The sequence below is a fragment of the Mirounga angustirostris genome, unplaced genomic scaffold (assembly GCF_029215605.1).
Source record: "Mirounga angustirostris isolate CCGP_5_RB_7025 unplaced genomic scaffold, mMirAng1.0.hap1 SCAF_1, whole genome shotgun sequence".
In the NCBI taxonomy this organism is placed as follows: domain Eukaryota; kingdom Metazoa; phylum Chordata; class Mammalia; order Carnivora; family Phocidae; genus Mirounga; species Mirounga angustirostris.
The window spans coordinates 174,925,862-174,947,214 of NW_026991709.1; the positions used below are offsets into that span (position 1 = coordinate 174,925,862).

The following is a 21,353-nucleotide window of genomic DNA, read 5'->3' on the forward strand; positions in this document are numbered from 1 at the left end:
TAACTGACTCATTGAGGCCTTAGGCAAATTAATTTCCTCATCATTAAGTCAGGGAATAATAATAGATTCAGGGTTGCTCTGGGGACGCCATGAACTAATTCCCTTCAATTGCTCAGTCCACTACCTGGTACATAGCGAACGTTTAATAATTATGCGCTTTAATATGAAACTGGCAACCTTTGCGCACTTGTGGGAGCGCAGCTGCAGGAGGCTTTCCTAGAAGTGGAATTCCTACCTTTAACCCCGTGCTCCCCTGGCCCCAGCTGTGCGCACACGAGGCCACCAAGCGGTGACACGCTGGCCGCCGCCCCATCCCGCGCCGCTGCCCAAGTCCCTGCGGAGGCCGGACGCACGTGGGCGCACGCGGCAGAGCGCAGGGCGGCGCGGGCTCCCGGCCGGCGCGGAGGCGCGGGGGGCGCAGCCGGCGCGAGGCGCGGGACTCCGTTGGCTGCTCCGCTGCGCTCCCCGCCCCTGCCTCCCGCCCTTCTCCCCTCCCTCCAGTGCCCGCGCCCGAGCCGGAGCCGGAGCCTGGGCGGCGGAGGCGCAGGCAGCGCTCGCTCGGCGCCGGCAGCAGCCACAGCGGCCTGGCGTGCGGCAGCAGCGGCGGTGGCGGCGGCGGCGGCGGCGGCGGGCAGGCGGGCGGGCGCCGCGGGCTCGGCCGGGAACGGTGCGGACCGGAGCGCTGCGGCTGCGGCTCGCGCGGGCGCGCACGGCGGCCCCCCAGGCGCCGAGAAACGGCGGCCGGCGGGCGGGCCGGCAGAGCGGGCTCCTTGTGAGCTGCAGGGACCAGGTGAGTCAGGGATGCCCGGCTCTTCCCGCCGGCCCGGGGCACCGCGATGCGCCCCCTGCCCGGGCAAACTTTACGCAGTGGCTCCAAGGCTCCTAGCCCTAAAGTTTGTTTGCGGGGATGTGCACCCGACGGGCCGAGAATAAAAGGTGCGTCTCGCAGCAGATTTGCTTTGGGGAGATGTTTTTTCCTTCTTGGGCGAGGATTGGTTTCCAGACTTCATCCCCACCTTCAGCGTGGGGAAACGCGAGGTGGGTCCCTCTGGCTAGCCCTTAGCGCAGCGGATTTGGCTAGTGAAGTTGGAAAAAAGAAAGAAAGAAAGTTGCGAACCGCAGGAGTGCTGAAGATGAATCCTAGGTTCATAGTGCAGGGGGCGGGAGGATTGTGATAGCTTTTTGCCAGAAACCCCTCCCTGGTCCCTAGCTCCGAGGAAACCAGGGCGGAGGATTCTTCGATTAGGGATCAAGTTTTCCAAGCTGCATTCTCTTTCCTCTTTCCACTTTCAAATCTGCAGCCTTGGACAGGATCTTCTGCTGAGATTATTTGCCAGATTTTCTCTGGAATGGGCTATAGTCCGGGTTTCTTGAGCTCGGACCTGGTCTTGGCTGCTTTTCCCTTTTCTAAGGAGCCCTGCAAAGCTAACCAAGCAGGTATCAGAATATCAGGAACGGAAAACCAGGAAGTGCCAACGGGGTACCCCAAGTCACAGCACCATTAGAAATTTTTTTCTGGTTGATTGAAATGAACGAACGGCTTATGGGCTGTGCTTGTGCAAAGCTCCGCACGACTCGCCAATCCGTGTGTCCTCTGTATTGCATTTGCTTATTGATTTACAACAAGGAGATGTGCCCAGAGGAATGATTTAATAATAAACAATACTCGCTGTGGTGAAGAGAGTCAATCTCTGGTTTGAGCCAAAGGGAGGGGGACAGACAGCTATGGGAAAGGGGTGGCCAATTTGTTCACCTCAAACCATGATGTGGGGAAACAGCTAGATAGAGAAAGCAACACGGAGAGAGGGGAGATGAGTGATGTTTAGGAGGGAGGTCAGAAACCCCAGCTCATATGGTGAGTAGGTAAATCCAGAAATAATTTAAAAATGATTAAGCAAGAATATTTGTTTTTTTAAGGTAGGAGGCCTCTCTCTACAAGCTGTGGTTTCCGTTTACCCCCCCAGAGATGAATATCACACTAGCTGAAAAAGAATCCGGATCTGTAAATAGATTAAAAACAGGAATTAATCAGAACAATGAGTCAGAGCCCTTCAGTGATTGAAAAGGAGTAATTTGCCTTTGAAAGAACTATTATGTCTCAATACCAAAGTCAAATGTGTTACTTTTCCTTTGCTAGTTGTGTTTACTAACAGTAACACGACTTTGGCTGCAATGACCTGGCATCTCAGGTTGTGGTTTTAACCCTTTGTGGGGTGTGATACGAGGGAGGAGGTTGTCTGTAGGTTACTACTCGTACCCATTTGAGCAACATTTACAAAAATGCCTAATATATGCCAGTCACTGGCTGCAATGGGACAGGTTCTTGTAAATGTGGTTCATAGAAGACATCTGATAGGGTTCAGCCTTGCTAATGGAAATATGTTTGCTTGCAAATTATAAAAATAGTGGGTTCAGGCATTAAGGGTCTTTGAATGCTTACTTGAAGTCAGTTGAGAGTCAACATATAGTTTGAGGACCCTCCAAAGGGACAGTATCCACCAAGGAAATAGAGCAAATTGCTACACATTTTTATTTAGGGTAAATGGTGAGGCTGATGCATATGTGTGGCCCTCCTGTCTGAAGGTGGGATAACACACCTGGAGTGGCTAATTGATTTGCAGGGTAATAGATTCAGGCAGTGGCTGCCTCAGACAATAACATTCAGCCCCATGTTCTGGGCACTGTCTGGACATCAGTAATGTTAGCCTGAAGACATGAAGGCATTAAGTCCTTTCTCCAAAACTCTAACTTTTAAGCATCCTTCACAACACAACCAGATAGTCCAGTTGTTCCCTAAAATGGCAGCCAAACATTTAATAGGACCAAAGTGCTGAGCAGTTTCAGCTGGAGCAAAGATTAGCTATAGACAGCAAGCTGTAGCCTTTCCATTGTTGATTTATGTTCAGTTTTGTCACTGTCACATTTCATATATGCCTAGTTATTACAAACTAATAGCCTCTTCGCTCTGCTAGCAAAATATGTCTTTCTCTTTTATAAGTTCCTAACTCCTCACAAATTCAGCACACATCTTCTAGTTTTGTTTTTACTGCGTAATTTGTGTGCAACTTGAAGTTCTCATTAACTCTTGATATGTTTTGTGCTGAAATGATACATAGCTATAATTGCCCCTTTAAAACTGCCAGATCTATATATCACTATGTTGTGCATGGTGCTGGTTCAGTGTTCTGTGTTTTCCAATCATCAGTTAGTAAGGCGTTAGCAGAAAAAATAATGTTAACTCTCTATGGGAGATATTCCGATGGCAGGAGGATTAATTGATGCTGTGCATGTTTGCTTGCCATCTCTGATTCATTCACCACCACTGGTTCACTTTTAAGCTTTTTATCTTAGGGAAGTTTGTCTCTTTGAAGGTGAGCATTTCGGAGGTGTCCCGATGGTTTTAAAATGTATTTATTAGCCATTTAATGCTGGTAGGCTATGTCCTTTCTTACGCTTGATACTACTGCCTTAGATACTATTCTTTTTGCAAAGATGCTTGGCAATAATTGAGTGTTGGGCTGGCCACAGAATAGCTGAAGATAGAAAATTTCTTTGAAATTAGGGGATAACAGATATCAGTCTCAGATCTAATTTGTGTAAAAATTTCAGGAACAAATCAACTATACAAAGCGGTTTTTTGGTTTGCACCACCTCCCCCACCATTTATCCAGTAGATATAGTGGGGCATTTTTTAAAATTTTATTTTACTGTTATGTTAATCACCATACATTACATCATTAGTTTTTGATGTAGTGTTCCATGATGTTTGTGTATAACACCCAGTGCTCCATTCAGTACATGCCCTCTTTAATGCTAGTGGGACATTTCTTTTGAAAATTTGCTACAGGAGAAATCCACTCTGTAGTTGAAACTTTGTATGCCAAGTTTCAATCCATAGTACATTTTTATTTCTCCCCTTTTTATGTACATGTTATAAACAAGAAATAAGGGTTTGTAATAGAAGTGCTGGCAGAACTTTATAGCATCTCAAACAGCTCTGCTACTTGGAATGTAAATATTCGTAGAATCTTTACTGTGCAAGAAGCTGCCTTGCAAAAAGTGAGAAAAAAATGACTATTTTATTAAGTAGGATAAAATAATTCAGAAAGTATGCATATTGCTTATTGCAGACATATTGGCATTCTAAGTAATAGATTGTATATGTTACAGCAATTCCATAGCGCTCTTTTAGGTGCCTTTATAACTCAGATTGTAAATTTTCTGTGTTCTGAAACAGGAGAACAAATTTGTCCCATTTGTTTTTCCTAGTTGCTTGACTTTGATTGCCTTTCAAATATTAAGGGATGAAATCTGTAATTCAAAAACCACTTTGATTATACTGCTGATACATGGGCCTGTCCCTATGCTGTCTTTGGGACAAAGAATTCTTGGGACCATTTCAGTACTTCAAATACTCTTATTCTAGGGAACTAGTACCACTCAGATCTGTTGTGTGTTTTGATTCTAATATTTCTCAAATTTGTCCACTTCTGTCCATCTCCACTCACATTGTCCTATTCCAAGTCACTGTCTTCTCCTGGGGGATAACTAACTACACTGGTTTCTCTGCCTCCTTTCTTGCTTCCTCCCCCAGGTCATTCTCTGCACTGCAGTCAGGGCAGTTCTTTTTCTTAAATGTAAGTTAAATTAATACTCCTCTCCTCAAAGCACTTAAATAATTTTCTGTTGCATTCGGAACTCTTAAATATCTACGAAGCCATGTAGGATTTAAACACTACCTGTCCCTCCAACATCATCTCATGCCATGCTTTTGGGAACACAAACTTCATAGGCTTCATTGTCTGCAGTTTTGTTGACCTCTTTCTGACTTTAGGGTCTATTTTATCCCTTTGCCTAGTAGTCCACGTTCTGGTCTTTACCCCCAAACACACACACACACACACACACACAGATGTAGATTTTTGACTACTGCTCATCCCTTTGGTCACAATTTAAATATCGTTTACTAAAAGAGAGCTCTCTAATTTCCCTCCTTTTAATTAGGGTCCCTCTGCCAGTTTCTTTTTATATCCCCCAAAGCACTTATCATAATTTGGAACTATTTCCTTATCTGATTCTTTGTGTTCTATTCCATAAGCATCTTATAAGCAGTTACCACATCTGTTTTACTCGCTATTGCAAAGCAGCTCCTATCATAGTATCTGGCTCACAGTGGAGTTTGATAAACGCACGAGAACTTTGCTTTTGGAGGGTGCTGAATTCACAACATGTGGCTGGAGCACCCCCGTGACCAAAGATCTTGTCAGTAGTGCTCATATTCAGCAGAGGTCTGCAGCTGACTTTTCACAGAGTGTTCTTTCTGTCACCTCGCCCATCATCTCTTTGATCTCTTGGTTATCTGTTACTTTAAACCCATTGTGTCAAAGTGGGATTCATTGTTTTTCCTCCCAAGCTGGGTTAAGCTTAAGGTGATCTCTTCTTTCATTTATTCTCATTGTGGTCCTCAAGGCATGTGGCACCAGGAGTCTTTGGCACCATCCTCTTCTTTTGTCCCTGCATCCAGTCAACTGATTAAAAATACAAGAACATTCATTTGTGTGATTATGCACCAGCCCAGGTTTCAAGCATTTTACACCCTTTATACTTCTTACCTCAACGCAGCAGATTAAGAAACCATCTTCCGCCCCACTGCCTTTCGTACTCCAGTCTTTCTGACACACTCTGTGGTATTCATCCAGGAGCCAGAAACCTTGTATCGTTGGACACCCATTGCCTAGAGAAAAAATGCCACCGGTGCAGCCTGTCTGCATGAGACTTCTTTCCTTTATTTCTTACCCATACTTGAAGTTACAGTTTATAGTAGCTTTTTAAAACTTTCTGGAAAACTCAAGCTTTGGCTTCAAGGTTCCTGCACCCATGGCTTCCACTCCAAGCCCCTTATTCACATCTCAACTCATATCCACCCTCAATTCACTGTTATTTGTGCCAGGAAAGCTCTGTAATTCTAATCCTACCATTTGTCTGGGTGATCCCCACTGATCTAGTCCTCTGGGAAGCCTTTAGTGTCCTCCAGACTAGGTTTGAGCTCCATACTTTCTGATCCCAACTGTGTCTTAAAATTTTTTCTTTAGAGGGAGAATGGATTAGAATTTAATTGATATTGTATGGTCGTTTAGTATCTGTCTTTCCTGATAGTCTGTGGGTGGAATGGCACAGCATATTAGGAGTTTGGTGAGTATTTGCGGAATGAAAGGAGGATGATCTGATCTGTTTCGTTCACATGCAGTTCTACTATAGTTGTATTAGGGCTTCTTTTTATTGGACTTAAAATGTTTGAGTGTAAAATTTGAAGATTTTATTGTATTTTGCACGGTTTCTGGGTGACAACTCATTAATTAACAATAGGTGGATATCTTGATATGGTCGGAGTTTAGAAAATTCTGTGACAAACATATGCCCTAGAGGGGGCATAAGCTTAGGTAGTCAGTACTTATGGCTGGTCCTTGATGTAAGTGGCTTATTTTAGTGTAGGGATAATTTGGAATTTGCAAAATCCATTATTTATTAGAGTAAAACACTGAATATGAAAGAAACAACTAAATGCTTCACAACAAATCAAAAGATCATCTTCCTAAACAATAAATAGCTACATAGTTATAAACAGGATGGGGGATGCCTTGTGGGCATTAAACAGTCTCACCAATTATCCTTCGATAGAAAGCCCCCATTATACCTCAGAAAATAGCCCATTTCCTTTTCACTGCTTCCCAATTTATGATCTTTTAGAAACATTAACTGTTCTGTTGAAATAACAGAAATTCCTTGGTCCTTACAGGACTTTCTGAGTTATTTGTGGGGATGAGAACTGGTAACTTACATTTTTAATCTTTTTGTTTTATTTATTTTTTTAAAGATTTTTTTTTTTAAAGATTTTATTTATTTGATAGAGAGCAGAGCTGGAGAGGGAGCATGAGTGGGGGGAGGGGCAAAAGGAGAGGGAGTAACATTAGCAGGGAGCCCAACTCCTGGCTCAGTTGGGGGGCTTGATGTGGGGCTCCATCCCAGGACCCTGGAATCATGACCTGAACTGAAGGCAGACACTTAACTGATTGAGCCACCCAGGTGCCCCATTTTTTAAAAATTATTTATTTGAGAGAGAGAGAGAGAGAGAGAGCGAGCGCACATGCATGAGCAGGGAGGAGGGGAAGAGAGAGAGGGAGAAGCAGACTTGGCTGAGCAGGGAGTCCAACTCAGGGCTCCATCCCAGGACCCCAAGATCATGAGCCAAGCTGAAAGCAGATGCTTAACCTACTGAGCCACCCAGTTGCCCCTAAATATTTTATTTTAAAGTGATTACACTCATAGGAAGTTGCAAACATAGCACAAAGAGGTCTGTACATCCTTCACTCAGCTTCCTCCTGTGGTGATACTGCATATTAGCTGTAGTGTAATATCAGAACCAGGAAATTGACATTGGTGCATTACTGTTAACAAGACAACAGACCTTATTTATAATTATCACTATATTTTTTAAACCTGAGTACATGAGTGTGTGTATAGCTCTACGCAGTTTTATCCCATGTATAGAATCATGTATCTAGGATTTTAATTTAAAGAACAAATATCCTGATGGCTGCAGTTTCCATATTAAACATATACTGATGTAATAATTTTGTAAGTGTCCTCCAGATTTCAAATACTCTACTTTCATAGACCTTTTCCCATGCAAATGTTTATCTTGTTGCTCTTAAATATCAGGAACTCATTCACCTTGGAGTTGCCTATATGTAAAAGTTGCTATGGAAACAGAAGTCTTGGCATTTTATAAAGCAGGATGTGACATTTGGGTGGTTCTCTATGGTCATCGGTTTGGGAATCTGTGTTGACTTTCCATATTAGTTTTAAAAAGTTCTGCAGGTGAGTGTGTGTGTTTGTCAGTGTAATCAGCCTTGGACAGGATTTTTATGCCACCAGGGCCAAGATCTTACTGAATAGTTCCTTGCACTTCCTAACACTAACAGACTCATGGTCCATTTTTGTTCTCACATAGGAACAGTCACTCTTTAAAATAACGTATTGCGGAAGATGGTAATGACCCTTTCCAGGCAATTAAAATCAACCCGAACAATATAGCTAGTGATCTAATCTGATGGCTGCTACTCACTTGGGCTGGCCGCTTCTGTGAATATAAAGCAGTGGAAAAGTTGCTGATTACTAGTCGTTACCAATTCCAGTGAATATTCTGAAGGCTCTGGAATACAGATAAGGCCCGTTTGTACCAAATTCGGGTTTGTGCCACAGCAGACAACCCCGCTCATACCCCTTCCCATTCCCTTTGCCTACAAAAATGTTTACATTTATATATGTTACGCAGTTTGTCAATTATTCTTAGCGAAGCTTTGCTAAAAGTTCTTTTATTTTGCTAAGAAAAACCAACCAAGAACTGTGTGCATCATCAGCTGTATAATTTTGAAATTTGAAGCTTGTAGGTCAAAGATTTTCTCTCTTTCTCACTTTCTCATGCCATTAAATAACATTTTTCTCATGTGCAATGGAAAGATATACATGTTTATATTTAGTACTAATTTATTGGATTATTTCACCAATATTAAACAAGAATTCCCCCGGTGGAATTGATTCTGTGGCACTCAGGGGCAGTATTAGTTTTTAAAAAAAACAGAAGGGTCTCAATATATGGGTTTTGTTTTATTTGACACAAACCACATATTCTGTGAAGATGCTTGTAAGTGAAGGGCGTATTTCCATATAATGGGAAATTCTAGAACATAGACATTTCTCTTTTTAATCTAATAGTGCCATAATTGGCTGCTGCTGTAAATGGTTTTGCATTATGACTTGGTTGGAAATACCTTTTGTCATTTTTCTAGAAATTACTTACAGGGTGTTTCTCCTGAATCTTCATTTTTTTTCCTTCCATTTGATTATTAATAATCTGATTATGTCCTTTCTTCTTCTTCCGACCCACTTTGGCCACACACCACCCAAGACCTAGGCTGGAGTAAGGAATAGAATTAAATCCAACTCATAAAATTCAGAAGGTAAGAAGTACAAATGTTTTGTAAGCATTCAAGCAGAAGAGAATAAAATCAAACGAAAGGGAGGAATTTTGGATTGTATATTGGATGAATATGCCACGTGTTTTAGAGTTAGTCCAATCCTTCCTCCTCTTCCTTCTCATCTTCTCTTTCCCCTTCTTTTTCCTTTCCTTTGTTTTCTTCTTGTTTTCACTTCATAGTTTTGAATTGACCTTTCTGTACTGACCCCTAGTGGGTAAATGTTTTCAATTGTCTCTAATTGAAAAGATCACATATATTTGTTTGATCTTCAGAGAAAAATACCTTTAGAAAAAGATAAAGCACACCTCAGCCCTGTGGGAGACTGTTTGCAAAGCTGGCTGCAACAATATCTTTCTTGGCACTTTGCATGATAGGGACTTGCTCTCCTCTTTAGGAATCTCTTTTCCTCCCCCTTGAATCTGGGCTGGCCTTTTGAATTTGAGCAATAAAAAGTAGCCAAAGTGGTGTTACTGGGAATTTTGAGCCTAAGCCTTAAGGCGATGGGAGCTTATGTTCTTGTTCTCTTCCTGCCTTGAAACCTCCACGTAAAGAAGTTCAGGCCTGCTTTTTAGAGATTGAGAGGCCACCTAAAGACAGAGCCTGCTTTTTAGAGATTGAGAGGCCACCTAAAGACAGAGCCTGCTTTTTAGAGATTGAGAGGCCACCTAAAGACAGAGCCTACAACCAGTATGAGCCAATAGCCAGAACTGGTAGTCAGTCATGGAAGGCCAGCAGTCCCAGTTAAGCCATTGGATGATTGACTTACATGAGTGACATCAGGCAAAACTAGCAAATAAACCGTCAAGCTGAACTCTGGTCAAATTCAGAATCATCAGCAAATAAACTGTGTTTAAATTATTAAATTTTAGGGTAGTTTATGCAGCAGCAACACACGTATATGTTTTATAATTATAATTTATATGTTTTATAATTTGGGGCAGCTGAGTGGCGCATTTGGTTAAGTGTCCGACTCTTTGTTTCGGGTCAGGTTGTGATCTCAGGGTAGTGGGATTGCAAGCCCCACTTCAGGCTCTGCCCTCAGTGCAGAGTCGGCTGGAGATTTCTCTCTCACTCTTCCTCTGCCCTTCCCACTCGTGCTCTCTCTCTCTAAAATAAAAAAATAAATCTTTAAAAAAAAAACACATTAAAAAATGTAAGAAAATACTTTAAAAATGTGAGGTCTTACCTCTTTTGTTGTTTTATAAATGTGTCAGTCAGTTTTACTTTGGTAAGAAGCCAGTGAAATTTTCAGATTTCATTGGCTTTTAAAGACAAATATTACTCACCCGCGTTACCCGAAAGCTATGGGTCAGAGGTGAGCCAGCATGGTTCTCTTCCATGCTCTTGATTGACAGTGTGCCTGCTCCAGCCATGTGGCTTTTCATTCTGGGCTCCAGGGTGAAGGTACAGCTAATATAGTATGTATTGTGGAGCTCCATCCAGGTCTGCCAATTTAGGGCTTTATATACCTACCCATGTCTCTTGGTATATCAGCTGCTGATGGCTCACAGGTTCATCCCTCACTGGGGAGCTTCCCTTTTCAGAGGGAGCTGTCCCAGGCAAGATTATGCCTCCTCTTGGCTGGTGTCTGTGCCAATGACTGGCTGATGCCTGGGCACAAAAACCTGGTCCCTTTGCCTTAATTTAGGAGAACTCTGAAGGCCATCCCAGCTGCAGAAAGCCCCTAAGACCAACCGAGGTCTCAGTTGCAATACTTTAAGTTTCAGGCTTCTCCTTTGCTGGTTCATGCTTTTTTCTTTCTTTTCTTTTCTTTTTTTTTTTTTTTTTTGAGAGAGAGAGAGAAAGAGAGAAGGTGGGGAGGCAGAGGGAGAGAGAGAATCTGAAGCAGGCTCCATGCTCAGCACAGAGCTTGATGCAGGGCTCAATCTCAAAACCCTGAGACCATGACCTGAGCCGAAATCAAGAGTCGGATGCTCAGCTGACTGAGCCACCCAGGCGCCCCATGTTCATGCCTTTTTATACTTCCCCATAGCATTTTCTTGCAAGAGCATTCTTCAGTAAACCTTTGTTTCTAGGGAGCCCAGGTTAAGAAAGGCCCTGATTTGGGACACATTTTCACAGCCAAGAGCAGAAACCCAAGAGGCTTACTTGAACTATAAAGTTATATTTACAGCGTTGGCTAGGACTGGTCATATGTCAGGTTGTTTTCACATTTCATTGGCCAGAAGTCAGAGCAGGGCCAATAAAGGAGGGAGAGGATAAGTGGGTGTTTACAAATAGTAATATAATCTACCATAATCTACCTCTCTTAGTCTTCTACACATAAAGTACACTTTTAGTCACATGTACACCTGTTATACTCCACCTGTCCACAGGAACTATACCCCTAAATTTTATCTAATTATGAAATAAGGCTGAAAGTCTAAGATTTTATTATAGTCTCTACATCTTACGGCGGAAGTACAAAAAGTTGACCCAAACTATTACTGACACATTAGAGCTTCTGCTAGGTCCTATCATATGTTGATATGTTATGGGCTTGCTTATATTTTTATGGGTCAGCTGGGAGTTGGCAGATCTTGGCTGGGCCTGGCTGGGTTTCTTTGCCTAAGCTTCAGGTCTGACTGGCTCAGATATTTATACATCTAATTCTGAGGTATAGGTTGAAGGAGAAATTCCCTGGTAGAAATTATTCTCATGCCAATTACATAGGTACAGAAGGACAAATGGAACCATACAAGATCTTGGCCACAATTGGAATATTGTCACTTAATGCTGTATTCTGTTCGCTATAATGAGAACATGGCCAAACTCAAAGTCAAGGGTGGGGAGCTATCCTCTACCCCTTAATGGCAGGAATTGTGAAGTCACATGGCCAAGGGCACAGATACAGGAAAGGTGAAGAATTTGGGTCAATAATGCAATCTGCCATACCACTAAACCTCATATCCATTAAGCATTGTAAATGCCCTCTAGATTTTAGTTGCATTTCAAATTAAAAACAGGAAATGTAAAATGTCACTTTATTGCCTGTGAATGAATTATAACTCTCTAATTGCTGCCTAAGTGAAGGAGTCCTGTGTGAAGCTCAGTAATACACAAAGTTGGAAAATATAATGAAAGCTCTCAGAGAATGTATAGTCCAATTGGAAGAACTCCTATGTATTTGGAAATCTAGTGAAAAATATAGGAAGTTTTGCCTAGTGGTAAAGTGTATTTCTCTCCTTAATCTAGACATACTTCTGCCACTTAATAGTTGGTGATGTTGAGCACATTAGTTGATTCTCCTAAGCCTCATTTTCTTCATCTGTAAAGTTGGAATATTGGTCCTGTATAAATTTGTCATAATAAATAAGCAACATAAGGTCAGGCCCTTAAAAAAATGAATAGTTTTCCTGCCTGTTGTTTATATATATTTTATATATATATTTAGAATAATGGAGATATAGTATATGCCAAAAGACAGGAGAGCTGGGAAGAATGAAAGGAAACTGGTAGAACTGTCAAGAAGAATGATTAGGGAAGGCTTCATTCATATGCATCTAGGATGAGCTGAATCCTCAAGGTATGAAGGGCTGGAAGTCAGAGCTCAGTCTGTTTGCTTAGTAAAAGTTGGACTGGCAGGTTTTTGAACCAGTGAGTCATTTCCATGCTTGTAGATGAGAGTGTGTTTAAGGGGATACTTGGTGATCTGTAAGTTGTGGTATGGAAGACTCTGATTTAGGCAGAGTGTAGGATACTATTAGGGCATAGAGGCAGATCTGATGCCATGCCCTGTTGTGAATCTAAAGTAATAGGAGACTGGGGAGAGGATGGATCTAGGTAAAAATCTGTCTAAAGAGCTTTTATGTTTTGCGCAAACATTCTTACAAGCATAGCATCTTAGAATACATTTTGCCAATGAGGCCAAAAAGATTCATAGAATGCCTCAGGTCAAACACAGGTTAATGACCTAACCAGAAATGGAATCCATATTTCCCGTGTCTGCAAATAGTGCATTTTTCACTCTGGAACAGCCTCCACTTACAAGAATTTATATAACTGGAAATGGGAACTCTTGCCCTATCCTCCATAATGATTGTGAGTGAACTCTTTTACTCTTCTCAGACCCCAAGTGGACTCACTTTTCTCTCTCTATGTGGGATCTCATCTCTAGGACTGAAATTGAGTTCACTTCTCAGGACCTCTTTCAGCTTCCCCATTAGCTTAACCCTCCCCCTTCCCCTATTTCCAAAGCTGGCCGTCCTCAGCTTTTTAGGTCATGGAGTCTTTGGTTGGCTCCTTTTCCTTCTCCTTCATGTGCATCATTCATTTTTTTTTTTTCTCTTTTGCTCTTTACTATAAAAGAGGAACACAGAAACTAACAAAAACTGTCTATCATAGGTGTTTTCCTTACCAGTGCCCCACATTAATACCCGGAATCCTCCTAATGATTTTCTTTACTTCTGTCAAAATCATACACATCTTTTTTAAAGTTCAACGTAACCTTTCTCTTTTGTCTCTCTTTAGCTCTAGTTAGCTTTATCCAAAGATCTAAACCTATTTATCTTATTGTTTGATTTATTGCTGTTCATAGACTTGAGAATCATTCACCCTTCCTTGGGGGAGGGTGATTCTTTCGCATGCTATTGATGATGACAGGCTTGATTGGGTAACTTGCTTTGGCCAGTGAAATGTGAACATTTCACATTTAGTCACTTCCTGCAGGGGCTTTGGGAGCCAGTACATGGTTCCTTCTGTTCTTCTCTGCTTCTGAGGCCATAGAATCCCATGTAAAGATGGAGTTTCCTGGAGCCTGGGACCTGAGTGACTGCCATGAGCAGAACTGTCTGTTGACCTGCAGTAAATATCAAACATAAGCACAGGATACACTTTATTGTCACTAACCATGGAGATGTTCATGTTGTTGGTTACTGCAGCATAACCTGATCTGTGTTGATCAATAATACCACTTCTACTTGGATCTCTCAGAGCCTTTGGCTGCAACACATACAGAGCTGACTTCATGAACATCCTTGCCAAGATTTTATTGGTGCCAGTGTTCTCCACCTTTTCCCACCACCGAAAACAACCTCAGCATCAAAGCAATTGCTCAAACCATTAACTTGGCATTTCTTTTTGACCTCTTCTTTTGAAGCTCATATGGAATAGCATGCAAGTCTTGTCTTTCCTGCATCTGAGATATGCATTGAAACTGCTCAGTTCTCTCCACCTTTAGTTCCAGTAACTTCATCTAGACCACCATCAGCATTGTTCTCAATTATTACCAAAGCATCAGTCTGGTTTCCTGTCTCTGCTATCCATTCTTGATTATTTTCATCCTATTTCCATACTGCAACCAGTGTGTAAAATGAAATGTAATATGAAGCCCTGTTTCAGACCTTAAAGAATTTCAGTTAGTGTTAGGATAAAGTCCAGATTATTTGACAGGGCTCATAGGGCCTCCATGATTTTACCCCGACTGCCCTTCTGGCCTTATTGTGGGGAACTCTTACCTGGGTTCTCTCATTCTAGCAGTGATGGACGAGTCTTTGCATGTGGTGTGATCGCTGGCTGAGTACACTTCCCCATAACCCCACCCCACCACACACATACATTCATATAGATGCACTCACCCAGCAGCCATTGCCTGGCTGACTCCTGCTCATCTTACAAGTTGCCCAGTAAGTGACACTTCCTGAACAGATGACAATTTTTGCTCTACTTTTCTGTACCTGTTATCATCCTTATTTACTGTTCTCCAGATTGAGTAGTTTGAGGGCAGGAAACTTGTCTTTCTTGGCTAACCCTGTACCCCAGTGCCTTACAGAGAGTAGGCTCTCAAAAATATTGAACCAATTAGATAAAGACCACAAGTAGCCTACAAACCACTCGTGATCTTTCCCTGTTTGAATTCTTGTAACTCTTTGTATAGTTTAGATTTTTCAGCACCATTTAATGTGGATTAATTATGTGCTAAGTGCTATGCTAACCACTCCATTTAATGCTTACAACAAATGAGCAGTGCAGCTACTTTTCTTATGATGTGTATCATATTGCCTCAACATTGTTATTTCTCGATTTTTAAAAATCTCCACACCTAGATTTTAACTCTTTGTTATGATAGCAGTTATTATACTATATTATAATTGTCTTTGGCTTGCCTACATACCCCTCTAGGTTGTACAGTTTCTCTGAGTGCTGGTCAGTTGTGCCTGGCACACCACCTGCATCTTTGTAAGCATTCCATACATATTTAATGAACAAATAATCATACTTAAGCTCCCATTAAGCAGGTGGTATTGCTATTATTAATTTTTATCTCTGTGTCTTATGCTTAGTAAATGCCTCAGGAAGTATTTGTTCATTGATTCTTTTATAGAATTAATATGAGTTGCTTACTATATTAAGGAAGTGGTGTAACTATGGGGATCACATGGCATTGAATTCAATTATAAATGTATTTATTGGTTATTTATTGCTGGGTGATACCGCCCCAACATTTAACGGTGTGAAACAGTCATGGTTTACAGTTGTGTGTGAGTGGGTTGGAAATACAAGTAGGGCACTTCCGGGACTGCACAGCTTTAATCCATGTGGTGTTGGCTGGGATGGCTTGAGTAGGCTGGAGGATCCAAGGTGCTTTCACTCAGAAGTCTGCCACCTCATTGGGGTAGCTGGAAATCCTAGGACCTGGATGGGTTGCCCTCTCTTAACGTGTCATCATCATTTCAGTAGTCTGGGCTTGCTTGCTTTTCTTTCTGTTACATTACAAAAGAGTAAAAGTGGAAGCTGTAAGGCCTCCTAAGGTCTAAGCCTGAGACTGGCAGAGCATCACCTCTACTACTTTCTGTTGGGCAAAGCGTGTCACAGGGCCACTCCAGGAATGAGCAAAGGGGAAACAGGCTTTACTTATTGATGGGGAGAAGCAGCATGGCAGCATTGGCTGCCGTCTTCACAGACATCTTCCACTCCAAGGAAGCTACCTTTGTAGCTTCTAAATTTTCTTCTGGAAGTTTCCAAGATATCCTTAGTTGGTATGGGAAGTAGAAAGTCTAGTTTTTAATATTTTATTACTTTTAGTATTGCTAGAGTTATCTAATTTTTATGCTTATGAACAATAAACAGAAACTGATCTTGATGAATGAATTAGGACGAAAAGTGTCACCTGTGGGAGATGGCTTTTAACATTATATTTTGCACATGCAAAGTACAAATGTCTGAAAAAGGAACTCCGCAGTCCACAGTAGTTAGTGCCAGATAGCAAGAAGTTTTCTTCCTCTATGAGTGCTGCTCTAACTTTATCTGTTTTTAAAAATAAATGTGCTGATCAATGTCATGAATAATTAAGTGAAAGGAGTTGTGGGATTTGGGGCTGTTTTCTCTTTAGTGATTGTAAATTCCATTTCACAAAGCCACAGCTCAGTAGTTAGGAGGAACAAAGTCTGGGTTACTCCTTATTCATTAAAAAATATAATAATCTGCTTGATGCAATATCGTTCTAGAAAGATGTTTGCTTAGGAAAGATTTTTGCTTAGAGTATAGAGAATTTTCACATGCAGCATTAAATCATGTGGAGAGGTTTATATATCTAATGAAATCATTATTGCAAGGATAATGATAAACTCTTCTGAAATGGTTGTAAAGAGGGATTTTCTGGTTCAGGACCAAACCCAGAATAAGTCTGATTTCGTGAATCTTGTGTATAGTCAATGTATATCGACAGATTCCTTATATCAGACCTCTGAACTGTCTGAGTGAATGGAGCCCCTCCTCCTCTCATTACTTTGCTGCCCTAGAATTCTGGGTAAATGAATGGATGGAGTGTTTTAGATTGCCTAACTTCTGCCAGTGTGTTTAGGAGAATTGGGGGTGGGGACCTGAATTCCAGGGGATACTTGGTTATACTTCCCTTGAAGGGAAAACGATTAACCCCAGGTCATTTATTGTTCTTTTTTTTTTTAAAGATTTTATTTATTTATTTGACAGAGAAAGACACAGCGAGAGAGGGAACAAAAACGGGGAGTGGGAGAGGGAGAAGCAGACTCCCTGCCGAGCAGGGAGCCCGATGCGGGACTCGATCCCGGGACTCCAGGATCATGACCTGAGCCGAAGGCAGTCGCTTAACCAACTGAGCCACCCAGGCGCCCCATTTATTGTTCTTATCAACATATTGATGCCATGTTGAAGACACTGGAACTTGGCTTCTTATACAGTAATATTCTCCAATGACAGAATTACACCACTTGCAACTGGAAGGACCCTAGGTACTCAAGTCAGTTGCACTTTTATTTTATACTAACTTGATTTGCTCAGGGAATGGGATCCATTGATTTCAATGTTGGCAATCCATTATGTTTTTGTTTCTTTATTTTGTTTTTGTATACATTATTTGATACTTTTATCAGATAGGAAACACTGTTTGGAATATCTAACTATGGTACATTGTGTTTAATATAAGTGCAAGGACTGACGGAATTGCCCACTAGCAAACTGTCACATCGGGTGCACGAGAAGTTAAAACAGACTGTGTGCCTACAGCCTATTGAGAATCTGCCCGTACTTCCCATCTTCATCTGTCACTGAGCTTGTAGCTAGGAGAATAAAACATTCCCTTTGGAGTTGAATTTCTTCTCTCCCATGTTCTCTGGGTCTTTTATCCCCTCTGTGTCCACTATACAAAGTGCCATCTCTCCCCCACCTTTGGAGAGAATGAATTGTCAGTCACTCTGTTCCAAGTTACTCCATTGTACTGTGGCTTGGTGTTGGGAGAGTGAAGAAATACATATTTGATATTTCTTCTCTGTGTAAGTTTTAAGTCAGTGACATATCTCTTACTGTCAAGGTGGGCTTCCTCTTAGCAGATGCTAAAATAATAGACATAACAGCTAATGGTTGATCCTATTTTTAGAACAGTTCCAGCAGGGAACAGGGCAAAGGTAAGGTTCTTAAATAGCTTCCACCTGCTCACTAATGTGTGTGTATATATATATATATAAAGAGAGCCTTGGGAAGTTAAACTGACCGGGCTTCATTTTCCTCATCTGTAAAGTCAACTTGTCAGAATTAAAAATAACACAATTGCTGGCACAGAGACACTCAATTTTTGGTAGTTGTAATTATTCTTCTAAATAGGAATACTGGTATTTTCTTAGCATTAATGAAAATATTTTCCCTTCCTGTGAACATTAGACTTTATAACATCGTTAGGAATTCTAGACTAGTATGTTTTTGGACATTTTAAAGTCACATGTGATGTTCCTTCCATCTTCCATGTCTATCCCTTGTTCTTTGATGTTCACTAGCAAATCACCTTTGCACCAAAGTTGTTATGAAAGAAGAGAAAATGGAATTTCTATTCTTTCAACCACTTACATGTGTTGAAATTTTAGAGAGAGATGAGTCAGTAGGATCTGAGGTGAAACCATCAGAAAGCTCATGTATTATGTATATCAGCCTCCCAAAAGCCATTAATTAGCCACAATGCATTTTAGACTTCTTGTCATGAATTGTTCTAAAGTGAAAACAAATTTGCCAAACTATAAAACTCAGTTAATTTGCTAGTCAGAATTTGTGACATCTTCGAAAGAAAAATCAAAAGTCAAAACCTAAAACTCAACACCTAATAATAAATGTTAAAATATTGAGCCTCTTTCCTGATTTGTTTATGTTTTAGGAAGCTAAAATTATTTTAAAGCTCTGTCTGTGCTTTAAAACTTACTAGCTATTCAATTGCTGCTAGTTTTATGAAGTAATTAAAGGTAACAATTGTTGCTTTAGTAAACTGCACATATTTTTTGCAACCTTACCAAAAAAGAGATTTTCTAGAGAGAATTTATGATCAGTGAGACATGTAAATCCAGAGTTTTGCTCTAAGCTCCTTAAAAAACAAGTTTACTAAGAATACTAGAGATCAGTCTTCAGTTGGATGTGACCCATAGTCATTAGTTGGGAAGGAAAATCCTAGTAACAACCTATTCTTTACCCTCATTTTCCTTCAGGAAAACAAGGCCCAGAAGCCTCATAGCCAAGGCATATAGGATGACCACATCCCGAAGGCTGAAGGCTTAGAGAAAATATTTGTGTCACTTTAACTTTTTTAAAGTAAGAATCACTGGATACAATCAATAGATAGATAGGTAGATAGATAGATAGATGTATAGGTAAAAGATACACATTTCATTTTGTTTTTCTTTTTACCAGTAATATTTTGGAGTGGATGTGTTTTCCCCCGATTCTCAGTTGTAGAGTAAAATCCCTGTCTGTGTCAATCAGCCTATCTTTTGGTAGTCTCTCTGGAAATCAGTAATCAGTGACCTGAAGTTTTTTTCTCCGTTGCTTTTCCTTACACCACTAAGCTTCTAGAACAGGTGGCCTGCACCTGCCCGTCTGGTTTTGATTGCCTTCTGCTCTCACCACTTGCAAGTGGCATTCCTGAGGTCATAAGCACCTTCTTTCTGGCAAGGCCGACCTTGTTGTTTTAAGCTCTAGTGCGGTTTGCCACTCCTCCTTGCCCTCACTTTACCTCTTTGGACTTTCCTACCACTGAACTTTTGGATCTCCGACGGCTGCTCTGTGTGACTGATTTTTATCCTTCTTCCCTTGCTCGATTGTAGATGTTTTCTGAGCTTCAGCTCTTTACTGCCTCTCTCCCCAAACCCCTGACTTTCTTCCATTAGAGAGTCCATCCTCTTCACTCCTGTGCCCTGATTATGTATTGTCAGCTCTGGAGTCTTCCTGTGCTGGGTCCCAGATAGCCAGTCGCTGTCTACCATTGCCGTCTGAATGTCTTGCTGTTGATTTCAACCTGAGTATGTCTGACCTTGAACTCCTTTTTCTCCCCAGATGTGGCTTCTCTGAGACATCCCTATTTCTGTCTCAGGACTGTCTTCCCTGTCAGGGAAACCAGAGCCCATCAAATGCCACTGATTCTCTCCTCACCTCCCAAACCCCATCACTCTTCATGCTGGAGTCTTCTTTGCATTGTCCCTCAGATGCATGCCCCCAGCCATTCCCCCCAGTTCAGGCCTTTATTATCACGCCACCAGGACCACGGTCACTGCCTCCCTGTTTTCTCCTCTCCTCCCATCACCCTGCATGGTACCATATTAATTATCACACTACGTGATCACTTCATAACTATAATACCTTCTTGCTGCTTGTGGAAAAATGTAAAAACAAAACAAAAGAAGCTCTTAACCTGGTGTTCAAGGCTTCCTACATTTTGACAACAGTATGATTCTTTCAGTTGTTCCCATCAGAGTCAATGGTTCTCACACATCTTGTATATAACTAATATTTTGCAACATCCTCTTTATATACTGACATGAAATTCATAGGTAATACAGCAGAATTACATGATTTCAAAAGAGCCAACATAAGGCCCCAAGTGTAATAAAAGGAGAAATATATTAAGTCATGATATAATCTGATGTTTTAATCTATAAATAAATGCTTGGCTGTGACCACCCTAGAAGATAAGATGAGATTACCTGCACTTAACAGGTATACTTGTAATAATTAACCTTGTAATGAAGAGAAATAAGACAGTAGTCAACTAAATGTTAGAGTCATTTTTCTTCACATTTCACATTTAAAAAAATAGCTAAGTATGTATATATGAATATATTCATAGCAGCAATGTGAATGTGGTGGATACAAGGCAGGCTAATTACCAGTGAGTCAAGCTGTTGACCAGATTCCCATTGGGGCAATGCCACTTTTCTGACATGGTGGACAACTTTGGGTGACATCTGAACATTACAAATTCAGTCTTTTAATTTACATAAGAGCTGCATTCTTCTCTATTAAGAGTTTGCAAATCATTCTTTATAAGCTTGGATAATGATAAATAGGTTTTTCTCTCACCTTCCCATTTGAAAGCCAGGTGGGGATTGCATAGCAGGACATCTAGCCTCCATGGCCTCTGCCCTCTAAAGACCCTGGTTTTCTCCAATGAGCCAATTCAAATGCCCCTAGATGTTTTCCAAAGTATCCACATAGTAGTATGTGCCCTTCTCCTCCTAGGGAAAGTCTGCACTCATCTGTCTGCTTCTCAGAATCCAGTCTATGCCTAAAGCTTACACTGTGATCCCTCATCTGTTTGAAAGCGTCCTGTGATAGTTTAGCATCTGTATTACAGTCGTATCTGTTTATTTTCTGCACACGAGAATAGCTCCTTCCTGTATTAGAAGGCATAGTTTTGGTTGCAGATGTCAGATACCCAACTCAAACTTGCTCCAACCTCTATCCTCAGCTCCCTCAAAATGCATTGGTGCTCTTTATTGAAAACAACCAGGACAGATGTCACTAGGTAGAGTAAGATCTAAGAGTTTAGCAATGGTTATGGGCTAGCTCCGCCTGCTTTTCTTCTTT

General features: G+C 41.2%; 1 protein-coding gene across 2 annotated transcripts in view; it reads left to right on the top strand.

Annotated features, from left to right (window-relative positions):
- Positions 1-651: 651 nt before the first annotated feature.
- The window catches only part of CNTN3 (contactin 3), a 339,295-nt gene continuing 318,593 nt past the window's right edge, over positions 652-21,353 (top strand). For both annotated transcript variants that reach the window (XM_045863787.2, XM_064593591.1), the window contains exon 1: positions 652-790. The gene's annotated coding sequence lies outside the window, so the exon portion shown is untranslated. The remainder of the gene's footprint in view (positions 791-21,353) is intronic.